The following is a 13001-nucleotide window of genomic DNA, read 5'->3' as shown; positions in this document are numbered from 1 at the left end:
TTCAGTAGATGAATGGACACAAAAATTGTAGTACATTTATACAATGAAGTACTACTCAGCTATCAGAAACAATGACTTAATCAAATTCTTAAGAAAATGGATGCATCTAGAGAATATCATCCTGAGTGAGACAATCCAGTCACAAAAGAACAGACATAATATGCAGTCACTGATAATTGGATACTAACCTCAGAAAGCTCTGAACATCCCAGAAATAACTTACAGACTATATGAAGTTCAAGAAAAAAAAAGAAATTGAAAAACCATTATGCTTAATCTTTATACACCAAAAAAACTTTGACTAATTCCAGGTTACATCTTGTTTTACATGTACTTTATGCTCATTGTAACTAGTAAGATTAATGCACACTATCAAACCTTTAAAAAAAAAAAACCAAGTACTGACAAAAATGTATTCATATACTTTTATGCAAAAATGCTTAAAATCTGTACATTTATCTTTGTTTTTAAAATAAAGTTGTTCAATTTTTAAAAAAGATTGCCATCGCTTTGATTTTTACAATGCAGCTGTGAAAATTATCAATGGGTTTCCTCAGTTTCTTCCTTTAGTTCTTACACAACATGAATGAGCTTCTTGAATTTCTTAAGATTACCAGTGAGCTAGCAAACAGTCTATTTCGGCGAATCTTGAACGTGACGCAAGCTTGAATAGCTTCTAGCTTACCAATGGCTGTGATCCCATTTTTGACAGCAAACCTGTCCTACCATAGTTTTTTAAGTTTACCTTTGAGTACAGGTGATTTGAACTGTGAAACCTGTACCACAACATGGGGTGCACTGGTTGGTTTTGTTCTGGGTGGTCTGTACCCCATCCTTTTGGCTACACCCGTGAATAGGGGCCTTGCCGCCAGGTATGAATCAAGCCCTTTACCACAGAGAGGAAACATTGTCAATTACTGAATTAGAGTTCCTAAGCCTGTCTTTAGAAAAATGTATTTTCTACTACAGAGTATGTTTGCAGCGTATTTTGGGTCTAGACAATATAAACTCCTCATAAAGGCCCTTCAGTTACCTGAAACTGACTTAGAAATTCAATGATTTTGGAGTAAATATGTACAACAAAAAATGGTGAAAATAAATCTGTCTTCAATATTTAAAAAAAAAAAAAGTTACCAGTGAGCTGCATTGAAGGCTATTAAAGACGACTCCTCCAGTTTATGGGAGAGAATCCTATAACTTCTAACATTTAATTTATATATATATATATATATATATATATATATATATATATATATATATATATGACAGTTTACAACTAAGTCTTTTTATAAATTTTTTAAAATTATTACTTCAATGTATGGTCTGAATAATAAAATAAAAATGTAAAAAAATAAAATAAAATGAAGATCTCAGTGAAAGATATGGGATACCTCCTTACAACTTACAAGTCAGGGAGGCCACAGATAGCCCCAAAGAAACGCAGGTGTTTGCCGTTGTTCTTAATTAGAATTCATGGAAAGGCAGAAGATGCAGCTCATGACTAAACATCAGTGTGGCTACTTCTCACAGATAGACATCTCAAATGACCCAAATCATCAGATCCCACTAAAGAGACCATTTCTTTGGAATTTCTCACACCACATATTCATTCATTCATTCATTCATTCATTCATTCATCCATTCATTCCCTTACATCTAATGAATTACCACTCCAACATGAATGACTATAGATACTTGTGATAGAGCACTCAAGATACACCAGTCGTTTTCCTTACATCATCTCATTTGATCGTTGTCACAAATCTTCAAGGTAGGAACTTGTGAACTTATTTGACAGATGAATTTAACAGGTAAGTGAATAAATGAGGTTTATCATCATTACTTATGTTTTCAATGACAACGCAATTTGTCATAAATTAAATCAAACTTTGCCTTTATCCTCCCACACAAAACTCTGTGTTTTTTCCCCAGAGAACTACACTGCCTCATATTTATAAGTGCTGGGAAGATGGTTCAGTTAGTAAAGTGCTTGCCAATGAATGCCCGAGACACTTGACTTCTGATACTCAAAATCCATGTAAAGCCTAGCACAAAAATACATTACCATAATCTCAGCACTGGGAAAAGGAGGCAGGAGGACCCCTGGAGCCTGTAGGTCAGCCAGTCTATATAAATTAATAATCTCCAGGTAAGAAATGACCCTTTGCCAAAATTATAACCAAATGATAGAGGTTATTATGATAACCTCTGGCTTGTTTATACACACACACATACACAAGTACACACATGCACACACACACACACACACACACACACACACATATATATACATGCACAAACACTTATACAGACACACATTGTGTATGGAGTTGATTGGTTGGTTGGTTGCTTCATTGCTTGACTAATTTAATACTCTATGCTGTCTACTATACAAAACAGACTATTCCACATTTCAAAAATGACATTTTTCAGGTGTGTCACTCACTAATAGAGTACATGCTCCTGAGCACTACATTAAAATCAAATCAAAAAGGAACCTTTCTAGAAACTGTATTGCTCACTAGCTCACCAATAGCTCAGCAACCACCCCTTCTCAATTCTAGACACATCAAAATTGCAGCTTTCTTTGACTTCCTAAGCGTGCAACTTACATAAGACCCTCTCTGAAAATTGCCCTGTGGTCAGCAGGGAAGGTCACCCAACTCAAGAAGAATGATTTTTTTGGAGCTTAAGCAAGATGAAATAGATCCTTTGCTTTTATGTTGGATTAGTTCAAAAGGACTATTTGAAAGGCTCTTGAGTGACATTCACCTAGAAGAGCAGAGTGTCTGTCTTGGAAAACATTAAGGATCTACCATTATATTAAGACCTGGGCTGGAACTGTAGTTTCTGGCATGAGATATTCTTTTGTAATAAAGGGGTTGACTTCCTGACTTTGGAAACTAACACCTCCCTAGCAAAACAGTGTGCAGAAGCTCATGAGCCAAGGAATCCTTTGGGCTTACAACATAGAAAAAGAATAGAACACAGTCCTTGGGGCTTCCTGGGTTTAGAGAAACTTTCACTTAACAAGTCCTAATGTGAGTCAGGGAGAGAAAATACCCCTTCCATAATAGCTAACCATGTCACACACTTGCTTTCTTCAAAACTCTTGCCCAGGGCAGTTCTTGTTCCCATATAAGAAACATATTAAGACACTTTTGAAGCAAAAGGAAAAAAAGAGGTAAAGGGTTACTCTCCTTGTTTGCAATACACCACTGAAGAGCCATGAGCATGAAACATCATCAGCACAAACTGGCTTCCATCTCTCATTGGTACCAGTGACATCATCAGCACAAACTGGCTTCCAACTCTCATTGGTACCAGTGACATCATCAGCACAAACTGGCTTCCATCTCTCATTGGTACCAGTGACATCATCAGCACAAACTGGCTTCCATCTCTCATTGGTACCAGTGACATCATCAGCACAAACTGGCTTCCATCTCTCATTGGTACCCATTGGCAGGTGCTTCTCTTTTGATGTTTCATGGTGTGATTTTGACCTGGCTCACATCTTCTCAGACTTTACAACTAATCTGTGTTCACTAACAACTCGATAAATGATTTTATATTTAATCAACCAGAGTCTGCCTTGCAAACAAGTCTACTGAATCAGTTCCTATATGCAAATAGCACAGATGAAATCTTAAGCATAGTTTTGACAGTGTGTTTTAGTGCTTATGACATCTTCTAGGGTATAAAAGCCAATCTCTTACTTTTCCTTCTACTGGCCATGAACTGATCAATAATCTCCTTGTTTTTCAATGAGCCCAGTACATTTTATCATATGATGTTTAGAGATGTCATAGGAATCGCTCAGAACAATAGAAGCTGTTCAACATCACATACATCTCCAGCTCAATTCTTTACCTCAACACTGGGCTAATTCCTTGAATGTGTACTTTCTTTAAACTACTTGACACATCAAAGAAAGGTTTATCCTCCCTCCCTGCTTATATATAGTATTAACACAACAGCCTTTAGGATGCTTTGCAATTAGACTATTATCTGTGAACTTGTAGGGGTATAATCCTCAGCATGAACATCATCTCCCTATCACCATTTCCTAAAGGAAAAATGTAATTCGCTTTGTCTTCATTTTAGTTACTTACTTTATTACTTTATATGTGGGGGTGCATGATCTACATGACTGTCTGTGTGCTACATACATGCAGTGCCCACAGAAGCCAGAATATACCCCAAGATTGATATAAGCACTTATGTGGTGCTGAAAATTGAACTAGAAGAGTAGTTCAATTTGGGAAGAGTAGACAGTACTCTTAACATTTGAACCATCTCTCTAGACCATGATTCTCTTCTTAATGGCTTACCTCCTTGTTTTATTTCATTACAGTCTTTCTAGACACTTTCCCAGAATTACTCAAATCACTGGATACTGGCTTTCAAGCATCCCCCTGTCCTGGGTCCAATGAGTTGTTCTTCCCAATTTCCTACCCTTGAATTATCAAGGTAACTTCTATCCAGTACAAGCATTCTTCCATTGCTTGTGTCTACATACTTTGTTATCCACTTCTTCATCAAAAGCCAGTGAGGATGTCAAGTCTCGCCTATTTAAACAAGAAAAACAGCTTAAGGACCACCTTTGTTACAAGACACCTAGACTCCAGAATTGAAAACTTCCATTCAGTCACAAGCTTTACTATTTGTCCTTAAAAGAAGCAATCCTCTAAAAATGTTTCTGTAACGGAGCTATGCATCACCTGCTGTGTTCTAAGGACCTGTGTTCCTACCCAATACCCAAAGCAGGGAAGTTTCAAAAGAGTACTTAAAAGCGTTGATTTCACTTGCTATGGATCAAGAGTTCAAGGTCCTCCTCAGCTGTTTTACAAGCCTGAGGCTACACTGGGTATATGAAAGCTTTTTGCAACAATAACAAAAGAAAAACAATAAAAATGGAGCCTGGAGAGATGGTTCCATGGTTAAGAGCACTTGTTCTTATAGAGGACCCAGACTCAATGCTGTGTACCCACATGGTGGCTCACAACTATTCCTGACTCTAGTCCAAGGATTCCAGTACCCTCTTTGAAGGCAGCAAGCACCCGGCACACATATGCTATACATTCATGAAAGCCAACGCCTGCACAGATAAAATAAAATAAGAAATCAAACCATTGATTTAAGGACATGCCTACTTTCTAATCAACCCAGAAGACTTTAGTTCAATTATGTTTAACTCAAGAAGCATCTTTTCTGTGTCAGCTACTGAACAAAGCATCTTTACAATGATCAGTGGGGGAGAAAAGCAGTCTTCTGTTTCAGAAATCTTACTTATTACAGTCTAAATGTTTGTATACATAACTAGAAAGATACCTAGAAGAAAGAAAAAAATTACAATAGATTTAAGAAAATTGGACCACTGGACTGTTTTACAAAGCTACACTCCCATCCTTTAGCAGGAGCCAAGTATATCACAAAGTTTTTATTTACTCCTTGTGCCCCAGAGGAAGGGGTAAGCACATCATCAGGGCTGTACAAATATGTAACTGAAAACCACTGTGAATTTAATGGAACAGCGGTCTTAGAAAAGTCACCGTGTAGTCTGTGCCAAGAAAATGGGGTGACAGTCCTCCTCCCAGTAGAGTGCTAGGATCCCCGTGTCATGTGTTTAGTCACAGGGCAGAGGAGGAATAAAAACATTACATACAGCAGCCAAGTGCCTCTCCTATCACACCAAAGAGCAGACTCCCTTCTTCCTGCATTTTTCTAACCGTCTTATTCAAGCATGGCTTTGTCAGAAGAAAAAGAAATGTCCACATACATTTTCATAAAGATGTAAAGCGATCTACTCAGTGACTTTACTTCACTTTCTTTGGTAGCGCAGTGTCTTAGTTTTTGTTGTTGCTGTTGTTGTTTTTGTTGTTGCTGCTGTTGTTCTTGTTGCCGTTGTATGAAATGAAACTCAAAGATGCTTCCTTTGGACCCATTTCTCAGACATTTCTGAGTAGGGACAATATTTCCAGTCCTCTGCATGGGAAGAAACTGAGTCTTTAGGAAGATGAGTGTACTGCTCAGCTCTAGTCTGAAGTAGCGTCTAAATGAGGACTAAGGTTTCAAGAACTCCAGTCTAGGCTTTTCCAACCTCACTGCTCCTTCAAGCCATGTGGCTAAAATGAACTCTGCTTCTAATTTCTGGAAGGAAACAAAGAGTCATCATCCTTTATATCTCTATGGGTTGTTCTATAAAGTACTGACAAGGGTTACACATTCCCATTTCTGAAATAGCCTTGCCATAAAATACAATCACTCCTATACAGATTAAATATTCTTTGTCCAGGATGCTTTGGGTCAGAATTTGGATTTTTATATTTTAGAATATTTTCATATATATCATGAGATAACTTGGGAATAGGACCCATGTCTAAACATAAAATCTGTGTATGTGTTATATATACCTAAAGCACATATCCTAAAAATAACTTTATACGTTATTTTAATGTGCCCATATTATGACATCAAATGAAGTCAGGCATGTAAATTTATATGTATTCCATTATATTAATATATAAAATGATTTCAGCTTTTGAAGTATTATAGATGTCCTGTGTTCTGAGTAGGGATGCTAACCTATGCCTTCCTCCATCTTGGAGAGGCCAAGCAAAAAACTAGCAAAACTGTCAGCACCAAAGGCTATGTGACAATGGCCTGGTGACAGAAATGACAAATCAGATAACACACTTTGTTCCCTTCTTCTCTGAGGAGCATAAAGAAAAGATCACAGAGGCAGGCCCTGGAATCTGACCTGAATTTTTCTGAGAATGGAAAGGCCATAAGTCTTTTTGGAAAATATTATTCATATCTAGGGGAGAGGGAAAGAGGACATCTGTCTGCCATTTTCTCTCAGAGAAGTAAGCGTGATGTACAGCATCCAACAATGGAGAACAATAATCTACATGTTTCAGGTTCTGCTTCATTTCTCTCACATCTATATTTACTGTAGTTATAGACGTTTAAAATGCAGCATTCACTATCCAATAGATAGAGCCCAACCTTTCAGCAAGTTTACAACGTGGGAAATTTTACACCTTCTGTCTGAGCTATCCAACTATAAATGATAACTAAGGATCCCTTGCTTCACAAATATCATAATCATCATATAGACCAGTAGTTCTCAACCTGTGAGTCATAACTTCAATAGGGGTCAGATATCAAATATTGTGCTTATCAGATATTTATATTACAGTTCATAACAGTAGCAAAATTAGAGTTATGAAGAAACAATGAAAGTAATTTATGATTGGAGGTCACCACAACATGAGGAACTGTATTAAAGGGTCACAACATTAAGAAGGTTTAAAACTACTGATAAAAAATATAAAAAACAAGATTTTAAGGTTGGTGAACAAAAATTCTCTGAGACAAACAGAACACAATACATAGCTCTCAAATAATTTAATCTTGTCTCTACCCTGCTTAAAAGTGAGCAGTGACACGGATTTGCCCATGAATTAATGAAATTTAAAGCCAAGAATTTTGAATCACTTACCATTTAACAAAATACAAGACAAAAAGATTGGACCAGCCCATCACCAGCCCTGCTCAGCAACAGAGGCTGTCTCCAAAGTACTAGTCATTAAAATGTTTCATTTTAGATGTGCAATAAATGTTTTATCAAAGAAATATCAGATTGAGATTTTTAAAAAGCATAGTAATTTAAAACATACATATGTATACGTTCTTATATATGTATGAGTTCTTAGCTCAGCTTAACAAATCCAGCTATCATTAATAAGGATATGATAAACACACAAGCTTAAATAAGTGAAGGACCTTCACCTCCACTCTCAATACTCCTTCTATGTACTGGGCATGGTTAGCACTTTCCCCAGTGTTGTGACCAAACACCTGACAATAAGCAAGTGAAGAGGTGGAGAAGGCTTGGCAGGCAAAGTGTTTGTGGCACAAACACCTGGATTCCCAGATCCCCAGGCGTGAAAGAGCCAGGTCTACTTGGCTTGCGTGCACCTATCATCCCAGTGCTGGTAGACAGAGTTAGGTGGATCTCAGAGGCTTGCTGACCATCCAGCCAATCAGAAACATTAATCTTCAAGTTCAGTTACAGTCTATTACTCTATGTTTAGGGAAAAAAATATGGAGAAGCAATTGGGGAAGACATGGAAGTAAAACTGGTTCCCACACAAGCTTAAATACATGAATATGCACTTGAATATGTGACACACATGCACAAGGTGGGGGTGGGGAAAAAGCAACTTGAAGAAAGAATTGAGTTTTGTGCAGTTTGATCTATCATGGTGGGGAAGATATAGCAGCAATTATTTCTACAATGGTAAGAGTAGGAGGTCACTGGTTTTACTGGGTCCCAGTCAGGAAGCAGAGAGAGATATATGTTAGTGTTCAGCTCACCTTCTCCTTTTGATTCAGTCTGGAACTCCACCCCACAGATACTGCTGCCCACATTCTTCTCTCATTACTTAACTTTTCAGTAAGCAATCTCATAGAAACAACACATTATGTTTCCATGGTGATGCCAAACCTAGTCAAGTTGATACTTTAAACACCATACAAAGCAAACACTGTCCACCAGCAACATTGTTGGCTATTGCTGCAAGAAGTTGTAGGTTAAGTTTCTGTTACTAACTTAAAGGCCCTTTAACATTTTTTACAAAAGTAATAATTTTTCCTCTTAAGAAAAAAAGATTATTAAATCATATTTATGATTTAATCTCCTAAAGTAAGATAGTAATTTCTGTATAGCTTTCCCAATAATAAACATCACATATTATAAAGAGTAGAAAAGTAATCCTTACAAATTCATATCTGAAGCAACCATTGCTAAACCTTCGTGTATTCTCTTATCATTGTTACATTGATTTCTATTCATCAGTACAATATTGAATGTCGAACCCTCTATTATTTGAGCACATAATTTTATAAAGAAAAATTGCAGGAATCACAAGACTCTTAATTTAATACTAGTAGATTCCTCACACTAGGGGGAAGTTGTAAAAGAGTCACACTCAAAGGGAAAGTGACAGAAAGCTCCAAGGAGAGAAAGGACTTTAAGAGTAACTGCACTTATACTACAGCAGTTGCCATCCCACAACAGGATCCAGAAGAGGAAAGAATCTCTACTAAAATGTCCATTTTTACTCACAGAAACAGAAAAAAAGTCAAATTACTTCTTCTATATCAAAAGTAATCATTAAAAGTCAAAGTACTCTTGAACAAAAAGAGCAAAGCTAGAAACCTCACAACACCTAACTTGAAACATAATATACCCCAACATTGGACAGAGTTCCAGGAGTCTGGTGGAAGAGTTGGATGAAGGATTGAGGTACCCAGAGGGGTTAGGAACTCCACGGGAAGACCAACAAAGTCAACTAACCTGGACCCTTGGAGGCTTCCAGACCACTAACCAAAGAGTAAGCACAGGCTGGACCTAGGCCACACACACATATGCAGTATAGGTACAGCTTGGTCTTCATGCAGGTCCCCCAATAAGTGTAGCAGGATCCCTGAGTATCCTGTTCCCCTCGGTGCCCTACTTTGTCTGGCCTCAGTGGAAGAGGATGTGCCTAGCACTGCTGGGACTTGAGGTGTTAGAGTGGGTTTGTACTGAGAAGGGACCTCCCCCTTTTCAGAAATGAAGGGGAAGGGGGAAATGGAACAAGTGAAGGGGGCCTGGGAGGAGGAGGGGTGCTATGGTTGGGATATAAAGTAAATACATTAATGGGAAAAAACATAATACAAAGCTACTGTAGTCAAAACAACATGACACTACAGGCAAACACGTAGTATCATGGAACAAAGTTGGGAGTCTGGAAATAATGCTAATCCTCATGACAAAGGCAATGTGCCAAAAAAACACAGAACTGGAAATAGTTTCTAGCAAATGGAATCAGACATACAAAAAATAAAGTTAAAATTTTGTCACACATTGGGTACAAAAATCAATTCAAAATGAATTAAATAATTGCCCATTAGAGGAAGAACTATAAAATGGCTAGAAGAAAAATCTAAGTCTACATAGCATTTATCTAAGCAGGAACTCTTTAGATATAGGAAGCTTAAGTAGCTAAAGTAAAACTCAGTTAATAGAATTACATGAAACTAAAAAGCTTACATATAGCAAAAGAATCTATCAGTAGAGCAATGAGATAAGCCACTAAGTGTGAAAAATGTCATCAATCTATGTATTTGATAAGGGGCAAATGTTCAAAATGCACAAGGAATTCATCTCAATTACAATGAAACAAATAGTCCAGTTACAAACTAAAAAAAGACCTGAATCTGCATCTCAGAAAATTAATAAATAAATAAATAAAAATGTTTAGCAGGTTTGTGAAAAGAAGCTTAACATCACTTAGCAACTGACAAGTGAAAATTAAAACACCTTACTGTGGTATCACCTCACTTCTATGAGAAAAGCTATTATTTAAAAAAACAAACAACACATGCTGGCATGAAAGGCAAAGGAACCCTGATGGTAAGAATGTAAATGAGAGAAGCCATTACAGAAAACAGAATGAAACTTCTTGAGAAAGGTAATGGCTATCTGACCTCAAATCCTGCCAGTCATCTTCCAAAGAAAATAAAATAAGTACCACTCACAGGTACCTGCAGGTACAACGTCCATTCTAGGATGATCACAATATCAAAATAACACAATCGACCTAGATGACAACAGAAAACAGTCACAAATACAGTAGAATATCTTGCTGCCCTAAAAGAAAAAGACTCCTCTCAGCATGGTGGTGAGTGACCCTTTCTGCTGTGCGATAGACCTGGGTTCCAATGTCTCATGGGAGACAAGCTCGCCTTTCCCAGGATGGAATTATGTACCTGAAAATGAGAGGGCTTGTTGTTCTTGCTCTTGAACTTGAACAAGGACTCAAGTTCAGTGCACAGCATCCACGCCAAGAAACTCACACCTGCCTGTAACTCTCCATCAGGAAGACCCAGTGCCCTCTTCTGGACTTTTAGAGTACCCAGACTCATGTGTACACATGTGTACACGAACACACATACACAACAGAATAAAAATAGAAGCAAATAGTCACAAAAAAGAGAGAAGTTTGTGTCTTTTTTTTTTTTAACATCAAGAATGAATCTGGAGTGTTCCCAAAGGTAAAGGCCTGGTGAGAAGGAGATCCGAGTTGCCAGGGGGGCAAAGAGATCTCTGCCAAGTGCGCATGGAAAGCACGCCCCTGCCCTGCCTGATCCAGAGACCAGGAACCCATTATTAGGACCTCTGTTCCCACCCGGCAGCTTTGGGGCGCAGAACAGGGCTTGGATCATCTGCCACCTGGACCAGCAGAGATCAAGGGACACAGACCAGGTAAAACGGAAGGGCAAGAACATATCACTGACAACAAGAAGGCAAGAGGAAAGCGAAAGAGCATATGCCAAGGAAACCAAGACACCTGGCAACACTAGTACCCAGCTCTCCCATCACAGCAAACAGCAAAATGCCAAACACTCCAGTAAAAAAAGACACAGACCTAAAATCATACCTCAAGATGATGATAGAGATCCTTAAACAAGAACGGGAGGAAAAGCAAAAAGAATCAGAAGCTTTTAAAGAGGAAACAAGAAAAACACTCAAAGAACTCAAAGAACTAGAGGAAAACAGAACCAAAGGGATGGAGGAATGGAAGAAGGAATTTAAAATGAAAATTGACACAATAAAGAGAACACTAAAAGAGATAACCCTAGAGGTAGAACACCTAAAAAAGAAATCAGGAGTCACAGATGCAAGCATTTCCAACAGACTACAAGAGATGAAAGAGAGAATCTCGGGGGCCGAAGACAACATTGAAAACATAGACAAAACAGTCAGAGAAGATGCAAAAATCAAAAAGCTCCTAAACCAAAATGTCCAGGAGATCCAGGACACAATGAGAAGACCAAACCTAAGAAAAATAGGAATAGAAGAGGGAGAAGAATATCAACTAAGAGCCACCGTAAATATCTTCAACAAAATTGTAGAAGAAAACTTCCCTACCCTTAAGAATGATATGACCACTAGCATAAAAGAAACCTTTAGAACTCCAAATAGGTTGGACCAGAAAAGAAATTCCTCCCGACACATAATAGTCAAACACCAAGTGCCCAAAGCAAAGAAAGAATACTAAAAGCAGTAAGGGAAAAAGGTCAGGTAACCTATAAAGGCAGACCAATCAGAATCACACCCGATTTCTCAACAGAGACTATGAAGCTAGAAGAGCCTGGACAAACATCATAATGATCCCAAGAGAGCACAAGTGCCAGCCCAAGCTGCTATACCCAGCAAAACTATCAATCACCATAGATGGAGAGATGAAGATATTCTAAGACAAATCTAAATTTACACAATATCTGACCACAAACCCAGAACTACAATGAATTATAGGTGGAAAACCAAATACAATGCGGGGTACTATATCCTAGTAAAAATAAGAAAACTCCCAAGCAAGAAAACCAAAAAAGAAAGAGAAACAGACACAATTTAACCTACAAAAGCAATAATAGCAGGAAAAAGCAACCACTATTCCTTGATATCTATTAACATAAATGGACTCAACTCCTCAATAAAAAGACATAGGCTATCAGACTGGATACATAAACAAAATCCAACATTTTGCTGCATACATGAAACTCATCTCAGAGAAAAACACAGATACTATCTCAGAGTAAAAGGTTGGGACAAAACCTTCCAAGCAAACAGCCCCAAGAAGCAAACTGGAGTAGCTATTCTAATATCGAATAAAGTAAATTTCCAACCAAAAGTTATCAAAAAATATAAGTAAGGACACTTTTTGCTGATTACAGGGGAAATCTGTCAGGAGGAACTCTCAATCCTTAACATATATGCTCCAAATACAAAAGCACCCACATTCGTAAAAGAAACCCTACTAAAGCTCAGAAAATACATTTCACCCCCACACAATAATATTGGGAGACTTTAATACCCCACTCTCACCAATGGACAGATCATGGACAAAGAAACTGAACAAAAACACTGTAAAACTAGCAGAGAC

The 13001-nt window shown here is 37.8% G+C and overlaps 1 pseudogene across 1 annotated transcript; it reads left to right on the top strand.

Moving 5' to 3' along the window:
* Nucleotides 1–687: 687 nt before the first annotated feature.
* On the top strand, nt 688–1059 carry LOC308418886 (transmembrane protein 126A-like; annotated as a pseudogene). Its single transcript has one exon. The product of its transcript is annotated as a transmembrane protein 126A-like (transcript).
* The last annotated feature ends 11942 nt before the right edge of the window (nt 1060–13001 follow it).

Source organism: Micromys minutus (assembly GCF_963924665.1).
Source record: "Micromys minutus genome assembly, chromosome: 3".
Taxonomy (NCBI): Eukaryota; Metazoa; Chordata; class Mammalia; order Rodentia; family Muridae; genus Micromys; species Micromys minutus.
Note: the sequence above shows the minus strand (reverse complement) of the source record. Positions and strands in the feature narration are given on the sequence as shown.